The 15,054-nt window shown below is 33.4% G+C and overlaps 1 long non-coding RNA gene across 1 annotated transcript; it reads left to right on the top strand.

Moving 5' to 3' along the window:
• Positions 1–1,023: 1,023 nt before the first annotated feature.
• LOC129350119 (uncharacterized) lies at positions 1,024–13,835 on the top strand. The gene is made up of 5 exons (XR_008603372.1): positions 1,024–1,685; positions 2,463–2,559; positions 7,582–7,653; positions 10,208–10,342; positions 11,661–13,835. It is a non-coding gene; the product is annotated as an uncharacterized LOC129350119 (long non-coding RNA).
• Positions 13,836–15,054: the final 1,219 nt, after the last annotated feature.

The raw sequence follows: 15,054 nt of genomic DNA, 5'->3' as shown, positions 1-15,054 counted from the left end.
ACTAATTCAGAGTTTCTAGTTTCTCGGTGCTGAGTGTGGTTCCACCCTCTGGATGTTTGATCTGTTTCTTTCAAACATAAATGACGTGTTCCTGAAATTAAAAAAAAAAATTTCCTGCACTTCTTCATGACAGCTAATGACACACTTTAGTCAGAGCATTAGCAGGTCTGTGCTGCTCTCTGCTGGATTAAACTGAAATAGAACTCCTCTGTCTCCACCAGTTTTGTGATTTGACTCTAATGTGCTACAAAATCCTTCACATCACAAAGAAAAGCTATTCAGTTAGAAAAGATAAGAAACAACTGCCATTTGAATATGTTTCTTCCAGTTAATTATCACGTCATAAATGTATATAAATGCACATAATTAATGGTGTTCTTTTATTTTAGCCATTTAAATCCTAATTTACTATCAGTGATAGTCCAATAACAAAACTGCTCCCTCTGTCTTTTTAAACAATCCACTTTATTTCACAAAGGAACACAGCTCAATAATTTGTGCAGTTTTACAGATGATTCAGGAATAATAATGTGAATTTTAAATACCCACCGAGAAGACCCACTGGATATGTAACTGACTCTACTAGTCACTCCAGGGTTCTTCACTCATATTAAGTAAGGCAGGTTTCACCCGTTGCTCCCAAAAGAGGGTCTAATCTTCTGAATCTGGACCCCTTGACTCTAATTTAATTGATCTGAAGGTGTAATAAATGTAGCGGTTTACTTATTTTTCCATGTGACTGGTTTATTTTTATTTTTACTTTATTTCAATTATGAAAATGACTGCAAAGTGTCTTATTTATAATAATAATAGTTTATTTGTATAGCGCTTTTCAAAATACTCAGACACTGTACCATAGAATACAGTCTATGCACTTTACATAGTTACATTATAAAAATAAACAAACATTAAAGCAGAGGAACGTCATGAAACAAGTCATAAAACGCATCATAAAATAAATTAATATTATATATTAAAAGCAGTTCTGCACAGGTGGGTCTTGAGTGATTTGAAAGTGGTCAGTGTTGGGGTAGGGAGTCCCAGAGTGTGGGGGGTCCGTGTATATTTTGGCTCTTGGATTTTCCGTTCTGAAATGGGTATTGAAAAACAAAAAAAAAAGAGTGGTTATTTGATTTTCGTTTTAAAATACAAAAATTAAAATTGAAATACAAGGCGTTTTTCCTTTTCGTGATCAAAAAGGGATATACGAAATTTTAAAAATGCTTTGATTTTCATTTTATATTTAGAATAACAAAAAAATTAAATCAGTAAGAGACAGAGACCGGAAGTGGTCATCAGCAAGTGTGGAGCCAAACAGAGTACGGTGCATAGATTGTATATAATTTTTTTTCTATAGTTTTCATGGTCAAAATGAGAGATCAGGTGACCGATCTTAAAATAAATCAATATTGATTTTTTTTATAGAGCGTTAAAGTTTTGCGAAGCTAGGGGGCGGGACTACTTGATTGACAGTCTGGAATGGTTGACAGATCCTATGGAGGAGGCAGCAGAGACTCTGCTCTCCTCGTTTGGATTAATTCTGATATAATAACTGTTGGTTTGTTTATCGGTGCAGCAGCAGAACATTTTCCACAGACAGTTTTCCTGCCCGTTGGCTTGTTTTAACCAGTTTTCTACCTTCGGCTGATTCTACCAGCAGACACTGAAAGGACTCTAATAGTTCGGTAAGTTAATGTTTATTTTCGTATCGGTGCCGCTTTTAATGCACTTTATATGCAGCTTTAGTGTCAGATGTAATGTGTGCCATGCACTCCAGATGTTGGTGGAGTTTGTTTCAGTGTGTGTTGACCAGAGAAGAAAGTTAACATAGTAAATATTAGCTTTAATGTTAGCGATGCTAACCGAGCTAGCTGCTCAGTCGTAGCCTGATTAAAGCTAACGTAGCATTAGGCTAACGTAGCATTAAGCTAACGATGTTTGTGTTGAGTTTCATGTAAACAGCTGAAGTGTGTTGTGTTACTGTAATGTGGTACATTTATTTAATAAAACTGTTCAACGAGACGCTGGTTCACATTAATGTAACGTTTAGAAAACCTAAATGTGATTAAAACAGTAAGGTTAAGGTTCTGTGTTGTCAGTAGTCCTGAATATCTGCTGTCTCTTAAGTTAAACTGGAGAAAACAGTAAATCTACTCTATAACGGTTAACGTTGTTTAATGTCTGATTCACATATTGTAGTATGTATTCCTGCAGTGTAGATTGGAAAAATAACCTCCCAGAATAAGTCCAAAGTAATGATAAACACTACAGTTATTATATTTAAATTACAGCACAGATAAGCTGAAGAATAAAATCCTCTCCCCTACAGCTAAAGTGACTACAGCCCTTTCTGTCTTTCGCTGCTTGGAAAACTATATATGACAGAGGAAATCTATCCAGGGATGCTTTAAAATGAACCTCTGCTGTTGATGCTGATACTGTGACATCTGTCTTCATCTCAGGTGTCTCATTTTCACTGTGAGGATCTTCTGAGTGAAGCCGGCAGAAGGAAAACCTCATCTGGTTGTGAAGAAGGAGACTGAATGGACGACATCCTCAGTGAGCCACTTCCTGTTTAGCTTTCACTTACAGGACAGACCAACTCTTTCAGCAGTGTATTATTCTCTGTTCTTAGTAGTCACAGGTTCCATTTATCACCTTTAACTTCATCTCTGCTGTTGGAGCAGCAATACAATCTAAAAAGTCCATGTTATTTATAGCAGATATGCAGCATTAAAACATCAACACATTCAGGTCAAGAGCTTCATTATTACCTTTATTGCACATTTAAAAACTACATTGTTTAACTATTGTGAACTGTAAAGATGTGTAAACACATGTACTAAATGGACGAAGTATATAATCTGTTGCTGACAGTGAAGTGTAAAAACCGAACAGTCACAAGACAAGTTGTATTATGAAGAGAGGAGCTGAATCTGTAGCATTATTGTTATTACTGGAAGGATGAGGAAGACATCAGTGCTGCTCTTCCTCACAGTGATGAAGGAGAGAAGACTCTTCAGACAACCACAGCTGGATGTTCATGTTCTCTGTAGCTCTCAGTCCATCAGACTAGATGTCCCCAATGATCCAGACCAAGGCTGGAAGGAAAAGCCACTAACAGTGAGGAAAAGATCTACAAGGTTCTTTCATTCCAACTGCAGGAACATTAAATATCAGAACACATCAGGATATCAATGGAAAACAATAGTGTTGTATTTTGTCATATTTTTTAATCTTATGGAAATGTTTCTTTTCCTGGTTGAGGCTAAAGACCATTTTACTGCCTTAGATGGACAATAAAGTTTATTCTATTTTATTCTAATGTATCATTTGCATTAACATGAGCTCCACAGTTATCTGACCATACACTGTTGTAGAGAAAAAAACTGAAGCAAAGAACAGAGATATTAACTCAGAACTGAACTGAGAGATTAATGTTCATCAGTAACAGAGTTCTGTGGAGGAACATTAACGTAGATTTATTTATATCTGCTGATAATTAAAACAGCAGTTATCGATCAGTTATAATTTATCAGCTGTGATCTGCAGGAAACTTAGTTACAGCTTACAGTTAACTAGTTTATGACACTGACTAACCTGATTTAGCATCAGCGTTAACACTAAATGAGGAAACGTAATCTCAGATTTACATTAACTCCAAGATTTTAAACACATTCATTTACTGCAAATGAATATCTACTCCCAATGTCTCACTAATAATCATTATCAGCCTTAAAAACCCACAAAACACCCCTCTATACTCGACCACACTTAGTACAGTCCGGTTCCCCCTTCTATAAATCTGCTTGGAATCATCCACTTCCTGTTTGTCAAAGTGGCCTTCTACCTGGACAGGTTTTGTTGGAGCTCATGCAACAAACATTTTGGGTAACTGCACTTTAATATGGATGGATGACACTGAATTAGAGTCTGTTTTAATGAGACTGAGTTAAGATGTGCAGCTCTGTCATTAAATAGTCAATTATGTCTCAGAATTCACAGAGAAACGTCTTAAATGTTTGCTAGTTTAGTGTCCCACATGTTCTTTGGCTCAGCTAAAGCTAACTCTCTCCAACTTCTGGATCTCTTGAGTTGCTTGTTGTTAAAATATCTTGCTAGAGGTGCTGAAGCTCAGAAAGTCTGAGATGTTTGTTCAAAATAAGCTCATTCTCAAGTCTCATCTGAACTGTCCTCTTTTGTTTGAACTTTCCCTAAACTCAGGACTTAATGAAAGAGCAGCACATCCAGACTCAGTATCATTTATGTAGCGATTAAGCTTCAGTGTCATTCATTGATGTTAAAGTGCAGTTCTTCAACTGTTTGTTGCACATGCTCCCGACCAAAGCAATCCAGGTGGACAACGATGTGAAGAGAAAGCTCCAGAGGATGAATATCACACATTTACATTGGAAATAAATGTCCTTTAATTATACATTGTCATGCAGAAGTTGAATTTCCCTTTAATGGTGTTCAAATCTTTGTTGAGTGTTTTATTGATGTTGGTTTCTAAATGTTTTTTGACACTCGGCCCCAAAGATTAAAACCTTCTACGGCTCACAAGCTGCAACAATTCACACATTATCAACTATCTTTCTGACTAAACTAAGATAAAACGTGAAAAACTGCCTGATTCCTGCATCATGAATGTAAATCTTTTTGGTTTTTATGACAGTAAACTGAATATATTTGGGTTTGACATTTTATAAACCAAAACAAGAAATGAATTACTGGAGAAAACAATCAACAGATTAATGGACAAAGAAAATGTGTTTTCCAACATATATGGCTGAATTACTCCAACATTACAAGATACATACAATTTTAATTCAATTTTATTTGTATAACGCCAATTACAGGTCAAATTGTCTCAAGACGCTTTATTTTTTTTGTCATATTTAAAATATGACAAGGTAAGAAATTTAAAGCTCTTGACTAATTCAATATTTGGTTTTTAAGAGACTAATCGACAATTAAAATAACTTTCTCCACTAAAACTTATAAACATGAGGTAAAATAGAAGGAACAGTTTTAAATACTGCAGTCCCATGATGACAAGAATAAAGTTTGTCAACAAAAACTAAATCTGCTGGTGGATTCCATTAAAGTCCTAATAAAGGATACTAAAGGTTTGTGGTGCTAAAGTAAAGATATGAAGTTGAACATGTGGATGGAGGTTGATAAAAGTTGACCAACTCCATGGATTTTCTGGCTGGTGGTTAAAGACCTGCTCTTCTAGTGGTCTTCCTTCCAGTGGCTGTAAAAAGTCAGTCCATCCTGGCCGATTTCAACACCTCTTCATGACAAGTTGTTGTGCCTCGGACCTGGTGGAAGCTCCAGAAACTGGGGAAAACCCGTGGAGACTCGAAGAACTCGTGGCGACTCGAAGAACTCGTGGGGCGGGGGAAGGTGTGGTGGGTGGTGGTGGGTGGTGGGGGAGTAGAGGGGGGAGGCTGCCACCCACCTCCCCGCCCACTCTCCGCCCTGACTCCACCCAGACTCCGCCTTGGCTCTGCCCATGTGGTCACTTGAGGAACTACGATGCCAAAGGGACGACGAAATTATTTCTTTTCATCTGATCTGTAGCTCAGTGAGTTAAGGACTTGCCTGTGGAGCTGCAGGTCGCTGGTTCAAGACCAGACACTTCTTAAATTTTCTCAAAATCCTGACAAAGACAAAGAAAGAAAAGTGCCAGTGGTGGGTCTTGAACCTGCGACCCTCCACTCTGTAGTCTCTCCTCTTATCCCCCTGAGCTACTCGCTCAGATACTAATTCTTCTTTTTTTTGCGCATTTATCATCTATTTTTTGTCGTTTTCGAGTTTTTTTTAAACTCGAGTCTCGACTCGACCGTTTTTCTCAGGAGGTTGGACTTCAGCCTTTGTGCTGGAGGGTTGAACCTTCAGTTCCAAGACTTTCCAAGCGTCCACACCTCCCGAGTCCTCAGGACCTGAGCTTTCACACAGTCTGAGGGCTGAAATTTTCTAAGTCCCACAGTAGTTCTCTATTGGATTGAACTTTCACACAGTCCAAGGACTGATATCTTCCAAGTTCCTCAGTAGTTCTCTGTTAGTTTGAACCTTCAGACAGTCTGAGGACTGAAATCCGAAAAGTTCTTGAGTAGTTCTCTGTTAGTTTGAACCTTCAGACAGTCTGAGGACTGAAATCTTAAAAGTTTCTCAGTACTTGTCTGTTAGTTTGAACCTTTAGACAGTCTGAGGACTGAAAACCTAAAGGTTCTTGAGTACTTCTCTGTTAGTTTGAACTTTATGGTTAACAGAAGCCTTAAAACTTGTGACCATGAGTCTTGAGTCTGGAGTTTTCTGAAATGAGTTCTTAGTAAATCTGTCCACAATCAAACCAAGAACAAAGAAAGAGGAAATGTTTGAAGAAACAACTTGATGTTTTCATTTCAGACTAGAAAACACTTTGACCTTTATCTGTTTTTGCTCTTTTTGATCATTTTATTGTCTCTTCTGTTTAATTTGATCTTCTAAAGTCTAACTGGTGTCTTTTCAAATGTTGTGTCTGTAGTTTGATTCTTCTTAAATGTTTAGTTTTGCTCTTTTCTCACCTTTTATTCTTTTCTAATGTCTGATTTGATTTCCAAATGTTTTGTCTTTTTAATGTTTAATTGTTTTTTCAAATGTTTTATCAGCTTGTTTGAAAATTTTCCTTTTCTTTCCCAATGTTTAATTTTTCCATTAAATCTTTAAGGTTTTTCTTTGTAAATGTTTTACCACCGTCTAATGTTTAATTTTCTTTTTAAATGCTTCATTGTATTTTCTGTTTAATTCCTATTTAAAGTTTTATTGTCTTTAAGATTTCTAATTAAACATTTAATTTTTTGATTAAACGTTTTGTCTTTTCAAAGGTTTAATAATCTAATTAAATGTTTAGTATTTTTTAAATGTTTAATGTTCTTGTTTAATTGTATTTTTTAAATGTTTAATTATCTAAAATATTTCATCTTTAATGTTTAATATTTTTGTTCAAAAAATTTTGTTTATTTTCATAATTACATGTTGTAGCTTCTGTTTAATAATCTAATTCAATATTTTGCCTGTTTAATATCATTTAATTGTATTTAATGTTTAATTTTTTGAAAGTTTTATTACATTAAATGTTTTTTTTCCTTTGATTGCTTTTTTAATGTAGTTTATTTCTTTAATCTTTTTTTTCTGTCAAGATTTTAACCCCAACCTTGAAAATGAAACAAACCCTTAAATCACAATGAAAATATTTCTGTTGTCACAATCATGAGTTAAACAGTTATTCAGTTTATCAATTCAGCTTTATTTGTTTAGGACCTTTCACACAGATGACAAAACTAAACAAGCAAAGAGAAAAAACTATGATTAAAACTCAAAAATATATTAAATATATATTATCATGGTAATAAAATCTGTTGTGTCCAGGGGATGGAGGGAGTTTATTGAAGTCTTCTTGGGCTCACATGGTAAATCATTTAAAATATAAACTTGATATTCAGTCTAAGGAAACTGGGAACTGCAGAGCGACAGAAGAAGCAACAATATCTCCTGTTTTCTCCTTTAATGAGTCGACTCTTCTTGTGCTTTCAGACCAAAGAACTACAGACTGTTCACAACCTGCTCAAACTCTTGGTACAGGACCTCACCACATGGGTCAAGAAGGTTTCCGTCTCATTTCTACTCTGAAGATCACTTTCTCCTGCTCAAACTGCTGACAAATGTTTCTGCTGCTCTAAAGTCTGCTCTCCAGAACTTCCTAAAAATTCTCAAAGTCTCTTCTGCTGCAGGTTGCTTTGTAGAACTGTTCCAGAAAACCTCACTAAACCACATGGAGGGGCCTCAAGATAGTCGTCCAAATGAAACCGTACAAAAACCAAACTAGTACAACCTAAATGCTAAAGTCTCCTGCAGCCTACCAGAGAACTTCTTTAAACAGAGAATCAGGACAGGAACTCTTACCTTCTGGACAACCAACCTTGGTTCACAAACAAGAGTACAGAATGTGTCTGACCAAAAACCTCTAAAGACTCACTACAGCCAAGATAAAGACACAACTCAGCTGCATCAAACCCACTAATCAATGCACACATTAGCACCATGTGTTAACTGTGGCTAAAGCACCACATTTACCAAGACAACTATCCAGTACAAAGCCCTAAAACACACCAAGAAACACATTAAAGATGATTTTACTGCTGGAAGCTGCAAGCCAACGCCTAAAGAACAACCTAAAGCACTGGAGCCAAACCCGGTTCAGTGGGGAACAGAAGCAGAGGAAATGTTTGGCTGCAGACACATAAAGCAGGAAGACAGTGAGCTGCTCAGGTGTTCCTGATAACACCAAGCAGCTGCTCAGGTGTTCCTGATAACACCAAGCAGCCACCTGGACAGCCAATAGGAACACAGCTTACTGGAAGTCCAGAGGGCTGGGTTAGTCAAGTAAATTTAGTTTAAAGTTGAAGCAGAAAGTTAACAAAGAAAGTTGAAAAACACCTTCTGATACCTGAAATCTCTGAGTTTTCACACAAAGAACACCTGAACATGTCAAACTGGTTTCATAGTAGAACCACCATTGTAAAAATGTCATAGTATGGTGTGTTGCTCAAAAAACATTAGGACCCGGCTGTCTGGGGTCGCCGAGGAGCAACACAAAAACAGGACAAACGCTGGTTTTCAGGGGGTTAGGCGGCTATTTATTTGAAAGAGTAAGTTTGCAACAACACAAGATTAAAATTAGATTAAAATTATTTCTGTGACCATTGTGGGTTTTTCTTTCATTAACGGAGGGGTACCAACAATTTTGTCCACGTATGTATACCAGTAAAACTTCACTGATTTTTATGTGAATGTTCTTAAAGAATGTTTTAGAGATGAATGATAACAGATGAGGGGATATCCTCTCCTGAAGATGATTAAAATTTGACCAAAACGTCATAGTTTAGTATGTCGTCCAAAATATGGAAAAAACGTCATAGTTTAGTACGTCATCCAAAATGTGAAAAAAATGTCATAGTTTAGTATGTTGTCCAAAATGTGAAAAAAAGTCATAGTTTAGTATGTCGTCCAAAATGTCACTAAAACCTCATAGTTTATTATGTCGTCCAAAATGTGAAAAAAAACGTCATAGTTTAGTATGTCGTCCAAAATGTGAAAAAAAACGTCATAGTTTAGTATGTCGTCCAAAATGTAGAAAAAACGTCATAGTTTAGTATGTCGTCCAAAATATAAAAAAAAGTCATAGGTTAGTATGTCGTCCAAAATGTCACAAAAAAGTCATAGTATGGTATGTCGCTCTAAAAACGTCATAGAAAAGCCTTTCGTCCACAAAAGGTTACGTCCCGGCTGTCTGAAGTAGGTGAGCAACAACAAAAAAACAGTCCAAACGCTGGTTTCCAGAGGGTTAGAAGAGTATTCATTTGAAAGAGTAAGTTTACAACAACACAACATGTGAGGGGGTTAAAAGCAAATGGGTGTTAGTAAAATAAAAATAAACAGAACTAAAAGTGAACTTCACGTTGACATTGATGGGCATTCCAACCAGGAACCAAGTAAAAGATAATCAATATGAAATTTTTTTTTCGTTAAATCTTTGTTAAATGTTTTACCACCTTTTAATGTTTAATTTTCTTTTTAAATGATTCATTGTATTTTCTGTTTAATTCCTATTTGAAGTTTTATTGTCTTTAAAATTTAATTTTTAATTAAACATTTAATTTTTTAATTAAATGTTTTGTGTTTTTAAAGGTTTAATAATCTAATTAAATGTTTTGTATTTTTTTAAATGTTTAATATTATTCTTTTTTTAAAAAGTATTTTTAAAAAATGTTTAATATTATTCTTGTTTAAAATGTATTTTTTAAATGTTTAATATTATTCTTGTTTAAAAAGCATTTTTTAAATGTTTAATATTATTCTTGTTTAAATAGTATTTTTTTTAAATGTTTAATATTATTCTTGTTTAAAAAGTTTTTTTTTAAATGTTTAATATTATTCCTGTTTAAAAAGTATTTTTTTTAAATGTTTAATATTATTCTTGTTTAAAAAGTTTTTTTTAATGTTTAATATTATTCTTGTTTAAAAAGTATTTTTTTTTAAATGTTTAATATTCTTGTTTTAAAAGTGTTTTTTTAAATGTTTAAGATCATTGTTTAAAAAGTAGTTTGTTTTTTTTTTTTTAAAGTTATTTTTTTGGCCTTTTTTTTTTGGCTTTATTTAGGTGCAGTGAGAGAGAGACAGAAAACAGGGGAGAAGAGCAGGGGGAAGACATGCAGCAAAGGGCCACGAGTGGGAATCGAACCCGGACCGCTGTGTCGGAGACCAACCCCTGTACATGAATCACCTGCTTAACCTGGTGAGCTATACTGGCACCCACACAATATATTTTTAAATGTTTAATATCATTCTTGTTCAAAAAGCGTTTTTTTTAAATGTTTAATGTCATTCTTGTTTAAAAAGGGTTTTTTTTAAATGTGTAACTGTCTGAAGTATTTTCTCTGTAATTTTTAATAATGTTATTTGAAAAATTTTGTTTAATTTCATACTTACGTGTTTTGTATCGTCTTTAATTTTCTAATTCAATATTTTGTCTGTTTAATAGAGTTAAACATTAAATTACATTAAATGATATTAAACAGACAAAATATTGAATTAGAAAATTAAAGACGATACAAAACACGTAAGTATGAAATTAAACAAAATTTTTCAAATAACATTATTAAAAATTACAGAGAAAATACTTCAGACAGTTACACATTTAAAAAAAAACCTTTTTAAACAAGAATGACATTAAACATTTAAAAAAAACGCTTTTTAAACAAGAATGATATTAAACATTTAAAAAAAAAATTAAACAAGAATAATATTAAATATTTTAAAAATATACTTTTTAAACAAGAATAATATTAAATATTTAAAAATATACTTTTTAAACCAGAATAATATTAAATATTTAAAAATATACTTTTTAAACAAGAATGACATTAAACATTTAAAAAAACGCTTTTTAAACAAGAATAATATTAAACATTAAAAAAAAATTTAAACAAGAATAATATTAAACATTTAAAAATATACTTTTTAAACAAGAATAATATTAAATATTTAAAAATATACTTTTTAAACCAGAATAATATTAAACATTTTTAAAAAATACGTAATTTTTTTTTTTTAAGTTTTATTGTAATAATTATTTCCCCCTTTGATTTAATTGCTTTTTGTTATGTAGCTTATTTCTTTAATCTTTTTTTCTGTCAAGATTTTATCCCCAACCTTAAAAATGAAACAAGCCCTTAAATCACAATGAAAATACTTTTGTTGTCACAATCATGAGTTAGTCAGTTATTCAGTTTATCATTTCAACTTTATTTGTTTAGCACCTTTCACACGGATGACAAAACTAAACAAGCAAAGAGAAAAAGCAAAAAACTATGCTAAAACTATAATTAAAACTCAAAAACATATTTAAAAAAAAGATTTAACATGGTAATAAAATATGTTGTGTGCAGGGGATGGAGGGAGTTTATTGAAGTCTTCTTGGGCTCACATGGGAAATCATTTAAAATATAAACTTGACATTCAGTCTAAGGAAACTGGGAACTGCAGAGCGACAGAAGAAGCAACAATATCTCCTGTTTTCTCCTTTAATGAGTCGACTCTTCTTGTGCTTTCAGACCAAAGAACTACAGACTGTTCACAACCTGCTCAAACTCTTGGTACAGGACCTCACCACACGGGTCAAGAAGGTTTCCGTCTCATTTCTACTCTGAAGCTCACCTTCTCCTGCTCAAACTGCTGACAAATGTTTCTGCTGCTCTAAAGTCTGCTCTCCAGAACTTCCTAAAAACTCTCAAAGTCTCTTCTGCTGCAGGTTGCTTTGTAGAACTGTTCCAGAAAACCTCACTAAACCACATGGAGGGGCCTCAAGATAGTCGTCCAAATGAAACCATACAAAAACCAAACTAGCACAACCCAAACGCTAAAGTCTCCTGCAGCCTACCAGAGAACCTCTGAGAACAGAGAATCAGGACAGGAACTCTTACCTTCTGGACAACCAACACTGGTTCACAAACAAGAATACAGAATGTGTCTGACCAAAAACCTCTAAAGACTCACTACAGCCAAGATAAAGACACAACTCAGCTGCATCAAACCCACTAATGACTGCAAACATGAGCACCATGTGCTAACTGTGGCTAAAGAACCACATTTACCAAGACAACTATCCAGTACAAAGCCCTAAAACACACCAAGAAACACATTAAAGACGATTTTACTGCTGGAAGCTGCAAGCCAACGCCTAAAGAACTAAAGCAACGGAGCCAAACCCGGTTCAGTGGTGAAGACAAGCAGAGGAAATGTTTGTCTGCAGCCACATAAAGCAGGAAGACACTGAGCTGCTCAGGTGTTCCTGATAACACCAAGCAGCCACCTGGACAGCCAATAGGAACACAGCATACTGGAAGTCCAGAGGGCTGGCTTAGTGAAGGAAATTTAGTTTAAGGTTGAAGCAGAAAGTTAACGAAGAAAGTTGAAAAACACCTTCTGATACCTGAAATCTCTGAGTTTTCACACAAAGAACACCTGAACATGTCAAACTGGTTCCATAGTAGAACCACCATTGTAAAAATGTCATAGTATGGTGTGTTGCTCAAAAAACATTAGGACTCGGCTGTCTGGGGTCGCCGAGGAGCAACACAAAAACAGGACAAACGCTGGTTTTCAGGGGGTTAGGCGGCTATTTATTTGAAAGAGTAAGTTTGCAACAACACAACATGTGAGCAGAAAAATCACAAAGTCTGTCTTTAGTTCAGCTGAAAATATTAGTTATTGTCTTTTTTCTTTTCTTACAGTTACAGAAATGGTTTGATTGCAGTGATTGCCTCAAAAGGTTGTGCAATAAAATATGAAGTTAAGGGTACAGTCATTTTTGTCCAGGTCTGTTTCATGAGTTTATTTTTTTAAATAATTCTGTTGAACCACGGTTCAAAAGCAATGTCTGATTTTCATTGCTTAACTTTCATAGAATTTTATTTATTATTACTTTTGTTAGATTAAAATTATTTCTGTGACCATTGTGGGTTTTTCTTTCATTAACGGAGGGGTACCAACAATTTTGTCCACGTATGTATACCAGTAAAACTTCACTGATTTTTATGTGAATGTTCTTAAAGAATGTTTTAGAGATGAATGATAACAGATGAGGGGATATCCTCTCCTGAAGATGATTAAAATTTGACCAAAACGTCATAGTTTAGTATGTCGTCCAAAATATGGAAAAAACGTCATAGTTTAGTACGTCATCCAAAATGTGAAAAAAATGTCATAGTTTAGTATGTTGTCCAAAATGTGAAAAAAAGTCATAGTTTAGTATGTCGTCCAAAATGTCACTAAAACCTCATAGTTTATTATGTCGTCCAAAATGTGAAAAAAAACGTCATAGTTTAGTATGTCGTCCAAAATGTGAAAAAAAACGTCATAGTTTAGTATGTCGTCCAAAATGTAGAAAAAACGTCATAGTTTAGTATGTCGTCCAAAATATATAAAAAAAAGTCATAGGTTAGTATGTCGTCCAAAATGTCACAAAAAAGTCATAGTATGGTATGTCGCTCTAAAAACGTCATAGAAAAGCCTTTCGTCCACAAAAGGTTACGTCCCGGCTGTCTGAAGTAGGTGAGCAGCAACACAAAAACAGTCCAAACGCTGGTTTCCAGAGGGTTAGAAGAGTATTCATTTGAAAGAGTAAGTTTACAACAACACAACATGTGAGGGGGTTAAAAGCAAATGGGTGTTAGTAAAATAAAAATAAACAGAACTAAAAGTGAACTTCACGTTGACATTGATGGGCATTCCAACCAGGAACCAAGTAAAAGATAATCAATATGAAATTTTTTTTTCGTTAAATCTTTGTTAAATGTTTTACCACCTTTTAATGTTTAATTTTCTTTTTAAATGATTCATTGTATTTTCTGTTTAATTCCTATTTGAAGTTTTATTGTCTTTAAAATTTAATTTTTAATTAAACATTTAATTTTTTAATTAAATGTTTTGTGTTTTTAAAGGTTTAATAATCTAATTAAATGTTTTGTATTTTTTTAAATGTTTAATATTATTCTTTTTTAAAAAGTATTTTTAAAAAATGTTTAATATTATTCTTGTTTAAAATGTATTTTTTAAATGTTTAATATTATTCTTGTTTAAAAAGCATTTTTTAAATGTTTAATATTATTCTTGTTTAAATAGTATTTTTTTTAAATGTTTAATATTATTCTTGTTTAAAAAGTTTTTTTTTAAATGTTTAATATTATTCCTGTTTAAAAAGTATTTTTTTTAAATGTTTAATATTATTCTTGTTTAAAAAGTTTTTTTTAATGTTTAATATTATTCTTGTTTAAAAAGTATTTTTTTTAAAATGTTTAATATTCTTGTTTTAAAAGTGTTTTTTTAAATGTTTAAGATCATTGTTTAAAAAGTAGTTTGTTTTTTTTTTTTTAAAGTTATTTTTTTGGCCTGTTTTTTTTTTGGCTTTATTTAGGTGCAGTGAGAGAGAGACAGAAAACAGGGGAGAAGAGCAGGGGGAAGACATGCAGCAAAGGGCCACGAGTGGGAATCGAACCCGGACCGCTGTGTCGGAGACCAACCCCTGTACATGAATCACCTGCTTAACCTGGTGAGCTATACTGGCACCCACACAATATATTTTTAAATGTTTAATATCATTCTTGTTCAAAAAGCGTTTTTTTTAAATGTTTAATGTCATTCTTGTTTAAAAAGGGTTTTTTTTAAATGTGTAACTGTCTGAAGTATTTTCTCTGTAATTTTTAATAATGTTATTTGAAAAATTTTGTTTAATTTCATACTTACGTGTTTTGTATCGTCTTTAATTTTCTAATTCAATATTTTGTCTGTTTAATATCATTTAATGTAATTTAATGTTTAACTCTATTAAACAGACAAAATATTGAATTAGAAAATTAAAGACGATACAAAACACGTAAGTATGAAATTAAACAAAATTTTTCAAATAACATTATTAAAAATTACAGAGAAAATACTTCAGACAGTTAC

Source organism: Amphiprion ocellaris, chromosome 2 (genome assembly GCF_022539595.1).
Source record: "Amphiprion ocellaris isolate individual 3 ecotype Okinawa chromosome 2, ASM2253959v1, whole genome shotgun sequence".
NCBI classification, from domain to species: Eukaryota; Metazoa; Chordata; class Actinopteri; family Pomacentridae; genus Amphiprion; species Amphiprion ocellaris.
This window is presented reverse-complemented; position numbering and strand designations above follow the sequence as displayed.